We start from the raw sequence: 8,518 nt of genomic DNA, 5'->3' as shown, positions 1-8,518 counted from the left end.
ATGCTATAAATCCACTAACTGATTCCCTGTTTTCCCGTTGTTAGGAATCATCAATGGCTCGTCAATCAAGATCAGAGCAAAGAGACCACATATGTACTCATCATATCTTGAGCTGTATGTGTACATCTTTTCCAGGCTGTCTAAAATAACTTCATATCTATCAGTATAAATGTCACCAGCAACAAATTAAGAAATATTAACATTCAGTATATGTTACTGTCAGGTAAACAATTAAAACTCATTTGATACAGGGACTAGTCATTAGTCGTTAGCTGCACATATCCTCAAAGGTTGTATACTACTGGGCCCAGCTTCTAGATAACATACGCCATTGAATTGCCTTACTGTGGGAGACGACTTTGATTTAGTCTTACGACAATCGAATCATTGCGTAGTACTGAAGAAATTAGTGAAAGCATAAAAAAATGGATATATATGTCATATTGGCATCAAAGTAAGGGGAATGGTTTCTGTTAGATTTTGTCTTGATTATAATATTCAAGGGCACAGCCTCATTCAAAGTAAACAAGTCAAGTTTCAAGTCATCTATAGTACGAGGAGATAAAATTTATCGTTGTTAGCCTATGATGCCTTCACTAACACACGGCAATGACGAATCCAAAAAAATCCAGGTAAATTTCAAATCATGAGCTCCGTTTGTCAATAGTGGGTACAGATTCTCACCGACCTCTGCCTTTTTTTTGTGTCGTTTCATATGTGACGACTTGGAAAAGAAATGCAAAATTGGACTGTCCTCTTCACTTCTCTATTTATCTTTCAGAAAAGAAAGAGGCGACATATTTTCTGCCATATGTGACATATTTCAGAAGGAGAAAAAAACTCGGGAATGGCTATGTATGGCATGCTTAAGACATTGGAATGCTTCATGTTGGGTATTATCCTAATCATGTTGGTGCAGAGATTGGAGTGCTCGGGAGACGTGCTTTCTTTGGGAGAGTCTCTGAGCGTAAACCAGACCATTATTTCCGAGAACGGCACATTTGCGTTGGGGATTTTCAGCCCGAATGGAAGCACCAACTTGTATGTGGGCATCTGGTTTGCCCAGATACCAGACAAATCAGTAGTTTGGGTGGCAAACAGAGAGGCTCCTTTAAAAGACACGTCCAGTGTTCTGAATCTGTCAACAGACGGTTATCTCAGTCTGTTCGATTCACAAAACCATGAGTCCCTCTGGTCGACGGAGACGATGCAGAAAGGCAAAGCGTCCTCTGTTAAGATACTGGAAAACGGCAATCTGGTAATGTTGGGCGGGCAGAATAAGAGTGAGACTGTATGGGAGAGCTTCGAGCACCCCACGGACACCTGGTTAACTGAAATGAAGATGTGGAAAGGCATGAGGCTGACGTCATGGAAGAGCGCGGCAGATCCTGCACCGGGACCATTTTCTCTAGGAATGGATCCCTCTCCCGGTAAGACCCAATTCCTGCTGCTCTACAACACTAGCAAATTGTACTGGACAACCGGTGAATGGGTTGTTGACCGGTTCATCTACGTCCCGGAATTGACAATCTCCGGCAGCACGCTCGTCCCCTCCGAGTTCGTCAAATACTCCCCAACAAGCATGTATTTCAGGTACTTACACCCGGACTCAAGCCAGAGGATCCCGCAGCGCCTGGTGATGTTCAGGAGCGGAGATTTGCGATCCTTTTACGGCTTCGCCAACGGCCACTGGAACGTCGTCTGGTCGGCACCGAGAGATCAGTGCTTCGTGTACGACATGTGCGGGGCGTACGGAACGTGTACGAGCCTCAACATCCAGTTCTGCAACTGCCTCCGCGGCTTCAAGCCCAAAGACAATTCCACCTGGTATTCACAGGAGTGGTGGGCCAGCGGCTGCGTCCGCCGCACTCCGCTCAATTGCTCCACCGATAAATTCATCCAACTCACCGACAAGTCCTTCCCGGATAATGCAATCCCATCCATGCAAACAACCCTGAAGGGATGCAACGCCGCCTGTTTCCGCAATTGCTCCTGCACGGCCTTTGCAATCACCAATTCCACCCCACCCACGTGCCAGCTGTGGTTCGGCGATTTGATAAACGTGCGCAATTCGGCTAACGCGCGGCCCTTGTTCGTCCGTATGGCGGCGTCCGAGTTGGTCGAAGGGAAAAGTAAAGCAAACCATGCTGCAAACCTCGCCATTTGCATCTCGCTTCCCCTGGCGGCGGCGGCGGCGGCGGCGGCAGTGCTAATTGTTCGGAGGCGGCGGAGATTAGGGCAGCATGAGTTCGACCATGAGCTGCCCGCATCCCTGAGAACGTTCACTTACAAGGAGCTGCAGGCGGCCACGAAGAATTTCAAAGCAAAGCACAAGCTCGGAAAAGGAGCGTTCGGAGTGGTATACAAAGGTATGCTCCCGGACAACAGTCTCGTCGCCGTAAAAAAACTCCAGGTTTCCGGGCAGGCAGAGAAGCAGTTTCGAGCGGAGATAAGCACAATCGGGAACATCCAACACGTCAATTTGGTGAGACTCCGGGGGTTTTGCTCTGAGGGTTCTCAGCGCTTGCTGGTGTACGAGTTCCTCCCCAACGGCTCTCTCAATTCATTTTTATCCCGGCCAAAGTCCTCAACTCCTCAAAAGGTGCTCGATTGGATGACTCGATTTCAGATCGCTTTGGGGTGCGCAAGAGGACTTTTTTATCTCCACGAGGAGTGCAGAGATCGAATCATTCACTGTGATATAAAACCAGAGAACATATTGTTGGATGCAGATTTCAGTCCCAAGGTGGCTGATTTCGGGCTCGCTAAGCTTGTTGGGCGAGATTTCAGCCGCGTGTTGACGACGACGAGAGGAACGAGGGGATACTTGGCGCCCGAGTGGATTTCGGGGCTGCCCATTACTCCAAAGGCCGACGTTTACAGTTTTGGGATGACGCTGCTTGAGATTATATCTGGGAGGAGGAATATAGACCTTGATATGCAGGAGTCGAGCAAGTACTATTTTCCCACCTGGGCTGCCAATCAAATTCATGAGGGAAATGTGATGAGTCTTGTGGATGAGAGGATTTCGGGGAATGCTGATTTGGACGCGGAGGAGGTTAAAAGAGCCGCTTTTGTGAGTATGTTGTGTATTCAGGAGGATGAGAAGGAGAGGCCGAGCATGGGCGAAGTTATTTTGATGATGGAAGGGAAGATGGAGCCTCATGCACCTCACCTCTCCGCTTCTCTTCAGCTGCTCGTCAGTCGTCACGTGGGGGCTCAGCAGACCGATAGTTCCTCCTAGGCAAATTATTGTGATAGCAATGTTCCATTTTTTAATGATAGTATTGTATCAATAGTTAGAAATATAAAAGTTTTTGATTGTTGATAATGATCAGTTACAGTTGACTTAAATTTACCTTTTCAAATTTAACAATAATATAAAATTACATTAATAAAGTAGGCGCTTGCACTGGCTCAGACTATTAATATTTAAGAAAATCTGAATTTAGCACTTTATTTCCAACAAAATTACTTATGCAATAGCTTTGGTCAAGTGAAAAAATCGTGACTCTAGTTTTTTGAGCATTTCTCATTAGAACAAATTAAATACTTAGAACTCATTGGATGTAGTTGATATTCACATAGTTGAAGCATCTACAGGGAGGTTGCATCTCCCATGAAGTCAAGCGCACTTAGGGTCTATTTGGTTCCTGGAAGATCTACAGGGAGGTTGCATCTCCCATGAAGTCAAGCGCACTTAGGCCCCGATTGGTTGCTGGCATAGGAATAGAAAATTAGAATAGAAAAATGGAATGGGAATGGAAATGAGGAATGGGAATAGAAATAGGCAATTCCAATAATGTTTGGTGCACTTGGAATTCGATTGGAATATGTTAATCTATTGTTTGGTTGTACAAAAATAGAATAGGAATAAGGTTAAGTTTTGTATTTTTAAAAACATTTTTCCTAAATTTTTTTTTAATTTATTATTTTTTTAGTTAATTCATTTTCATTTTCATTTTTTTAAACAAATAGATATAATTTTTAAAAATGTTATTAAAAAAAATTTAACAAAAAAATTCAAAAAGTAAAAGTACAAAAAAAAATTTAAAAAAAAATTGAAAAAAAAAAAAAAAAATAAAATAAAATAAAATAAAATTTAATGGAAAATCGGAATGGGAATGGAAATGGCCTATTCCAATAACAGATATTTTTTGGCATAGACATATGCTCATTTTAGGGGCAAAATTGGAATATGTCTTCCTATTCCCAATTCCAATTGAGCTTACCAAACAGCAAATATAAAACATATTCTAATTTCGTTTTCCTATTCCACTCATATTCTAGCAACCAAACGGGGCCTTAGGGTCTATTTGGTTCCTGGAAGATGACAGGAATTGGCTTTTTCAAAATCCGGATTTGAAAATTTGTGCGTTTGTTTCAAAATTTGCAAAAAATGGAATTAGCATATGGGACTTCCAATTTTGCCTCAAAACTAGGTTTTCCAACTTCCTAAAAAATGTAAGAATTGAAAATCAAAACTTGGTTTTGTTTTTTAAGGAGTGTAAAAACAATAGATTGGACCACTTTTTGAAATTTGCCTTCAACTCCAAGCTTATGCCTAAAAATGTGTATTCACATGCATCTTCCGAGTGAAACAAACGATTTCAGTAAAATCCCAAAAATCAGAATGAAGATATACAAACCTTGATTTGGCTAAACCAAGGTTTGTAGAAATCTGGGTTTTTTAAATTCCACGAACCAAACGGATCCTTAACTATAGAGTTTCCTCCATGGTTAAACCCACTTTGCTTTGTTTTAAAATTAGAGATATGGAAAAAAATTAACATCACTTTTAGTTGGATGTATTTTGATTATATATTTAGTAAAAAATATATTTTCTTAATTATTTAATTTTTATTGACTTTTGAGTTTATGTTCTAAATGGTATGACTCTAAATTTTTATTTATTTACTTATTATAGTATGCCAAATCAAAAGATATTATTTTAAATTTTATTTAAAACTAAAATAATGAGTTTGACTTTTTAACTTATGAAGATTTTTTTTGGGGGTCTAGACTAGATTGTTTCCAATTGATTATTATCTACCAACTAAATATGAAATACTTATTTTTAGAAAACTGTAGTATGGTATATGATAAAATATAATTTTATTTTATTAAGAATATTTATTCATTCAATAAAGAATATATAGAAATTACATCAAAATTTCACACTATAAAAATGGAACATTTAAAAAATAGTTAAAATTATTACTTAGATGTAAAATTTTGGCAAAGGTAAAAGTGAAAAAGCTACCTTTCGCAATCATCAATACAATATTTGATGACATTTCTAGGGACCACTAAGTGTAGTTGACGAAGGAGAACAAGTTCATAAAGATCAAGATACTGTAAAGTTCTAGAACTATAGACACTACATAAGAGGCAACAATAGGTAATTGTATGCATCTAAAAAGGATTACGAAAAAAAAAATTACTTTAAAAAAATTTAATAACGTCATAATTCTTCTATTATGTAATAGAATTAATCATTTAGTTTGTAATTTAGGTTTATCACTTGTAAACTAACACAGTGTGTCTTGGACATAATGAATGTTATTCTTTTTTTTCGAAGGTAACAAAATAAAAGACATAATTATAGTTTCTAGAATGTAGATTTTAGTTTTCTAGAAGAAAAGGGATAGACTCTCTCAAGACTTATAAGGAATAAGGAATAGACTGTTTCAAGACTTATAAGCAATAAGAATTTGTAATCATAAGAGGAAAAATAGAAGTAAGAAAAAGATTGAAGTTTTTATTTATTCATTGGAGGAAAAATTGCCTAGCTAACTAAAGAAGCTTTAGAACAAAGCAGACAGTCAAAGATATAATGGCTTATACCAGTTAATAGTTAGGGAAACTGGAGTCCAAACCAATACTGGAACAAGGAAAACACAAATATATAAAAGAAGACACAAATATAAAAATGAAGGTGCAAGCGTATCTGATGAGGAATCGAAAAGGATTTCTTGTGATTGTTGGATTTAGAAGAACTACAATATTATGTGGATTTGCAAACTGTAGAAGATCTGCAGTTGTGTGTATCCTTCCATTGTTATCAATAGTTGAAGCACTGATCTTGGTCCCGTCCAAATGATCCACAGTATACTCAGAAAATGCGTCCTTCACTGCAGAATTCCAGAGGAAAACCTTGTCTGGTTTGAAGGCTTCTTATCCCATTCCATCTCTCTAACGGAAAACAAGCTTCTTATCCCATTCCATCTCTCTAATGGAATCCAAGCTTGCACTGCTGTAAAAAGTTAAAAACCAGCAGTAATGACAGATCCAACTCCAAGAACTCTTCCACTAACCAAATGTCATAAAAGGATATTGGTATACACCAAGAACAAAAAATCACTCGCTAATGTAACGCACCGAAGATAAAAGATTGAAATTCTTATATGCACCTCATTCATAAAATACAGTAATATGAAACCAAATATACTGAAATCTCTCATCTCACCCAATTTATGCTCTACTATTGCTGAACAATGGAAGCGGTGATGATTTGTGAAGAAGAACAGGCATGAAATGAAAAGGAGAGAATCTCCATACACTCACTACTCGATCTAATTCCTCCTTAAATAGCTTAATTTCTGTTTAGATGATCACCAGCTTTGCATATGGCCGACCAACCTGACAATTCCCAGAATCCCGCCACTCTTCAAGTTTGATGATATTTTCTGTGACTACTCCATTTTTACACAAATCCATTTGAAGCAGCGACTCCAATATAAATGGCAGTGTCAGTTCTCGCGGTCCAATTTTCGATCCGAGCAGGTGCGTGCGACGAATCCGGTGGGCTCGCCCGAGTGAAGAAGCTTATTGGCTAAAATATGATTTGGTGTACAATAGTTCCATTTAAGAAAAAAAGTTAAATACATGGTAGGTTTTTTGTGTGTGTGTGTGTGCAAGTTTTAGCTATTTGGTGTGTGTCTAGTGTGCTTGAGAACCAAGGACTAAAGAACATTCACACTGCCAAATAAGCTATTATATTCGAGCTAATCTTAAATTAAGCAAGAGAGTTTCCAAATAAGCTATTATCAAAATTTCAACTTATTTAACTAACAATCAAAGATTATTTTAATTAAGCAAAACATATACTTTTAGAATAAATTGTGCAATTTTTGTGTGTACAATCTTGATTATAAAATATTTTTGACAATTAGAAAGGTATAAACATGGATCTTAGCTGAAAGTAAAATGCAGAAAATAGTGGAAGACTTAAAAGTTGGTCTCATTATGACAACATGACAAAGTGGACAAATGAGAAAGTAATTAAGATAAAAACTCAAGAAAATTATGAATTACAAAGATGTATAAAGAAGGATATGGATTTTCAATGCAATTTAATAATTCGATATAAAATGATGTACTACATTTAGCTATATATGTAAGAGAAGTTATGCCTTCTCAAAATCCATTTGCTAACAAACATAGGCAAATATATTATGAAGGAGCTAGACTGGGGTTTTCTTCTTCGTTCTTTTCCCCCTTGTGCCTGTACTTTGAATGGGGTAACAAAACAACTATGTAAAATTTATAGGGATCAATAAAATATTCACAGAAGCCTTTTCCTGATAAAAAAAATCAAGTATAAAATAAATTATTATTTATATAAATTTTTATGGTATACAAAATAAGGTGCTTGAGATTTTCACTATCCATGATAATATGTCATGACATGTTGAGAAGTTATCGTCATATATTTATTAATATGTCATGAAATGTCCATTTGCTATCAAAATATAATATATTTCATAATTTTCTAAATTAAAATTGTAACTAAACAAAGTCAATAGAAAAAAGAGCTTGTAAAAAGATAAAACTTATTTTTAAAATAATAATTGAATTTAGAGATTAATAAAAATATAAAAGATATTATACCATATTTAACATATGAAATAGTCAAAATAATTAGTTTTATTAATTTCTATAAAATTATACTCAAGAAAAATACTTATAATGAGTATTGTTAATTGATAAGATAATAAGATTATAAAAAGCGCCAAAGTTTTTGCCTTTATATTTACTTGTTTTGAGTGGAGAAATGTTATTGCTTTGGAATATATGATTGAACTAATAATGCAAGAAAGACTATGTGAGTTAAAACTAATTGTCTAACCTATGCTTACAACGAATTTGACACTAAGATTGAAAAACTGTGGAACTATGCAAACTAGTGCATTAAGCATTCACTTTAGTGCTCACTCAACATGATTAATTGTTAAACTCAGTGTCCACCCAAAACACTCAGTGTGACTCTATAGATTTTGAAAAGGTCTTTAAGTTTAATTAATAAAATGAACAACATCAACAACTCAAATAATTTGTAGGGGGAAACTCTTGATGTATAATTTTTGAAATATTAATTCTAAAAGAACTATATGTGTTCGATTATGATTTAAAACAAAATTAAATACCAAGAGACTTAAACACACATGCCTAAAGACTAGCTAATTCCCATGATCAACATATCTAGAAAGAACTTGGACCAACTAACAAGGCAACT

At 36.5% G+C, this 8,518-nt stretch overlaps 1 pseudogene across 1 annotated transcript; it reads left to right on the top strand.

Annotated features, from left to right (window-relative positions):
• Positions 1-652: 652 nt before the first annotated feature.
• Positions 653-3,331, top strand: LOC149548485 (G-type lectin S-receptor-like serine/threonine-protein kinase At2g19130 pseudogene; annotated as a pseudogene). The gene has a single exon (XR_016354033.1). The product of XR_016354033.1 is annotated as a G-type lectin S-receptor-like serine/threonine-protein kinase At2g19130 pseudogene (transcript).
• Positions 3,332-8,518: the final 5,187 nt, after the last annotated feature.

The sequence above is a fragment of the Cupressus sempervirens genome, chromosome 7, assembly GCF_028749045.1.
Source record: "Cupressus sempervirens isolate cs-2001-9-10 chromosome 7, ASM2874904v1, whole genome shotgun sequence".
NCBI lineage: Eukaryota > Viridiplantae > Streptophyta > Pinopsida > Cupressales > Cupressaceae > Cupressus > Cupressus sempervirens.
This window is presented reverse-complemented; position numbering and strand designations above follow the sequence as displayed.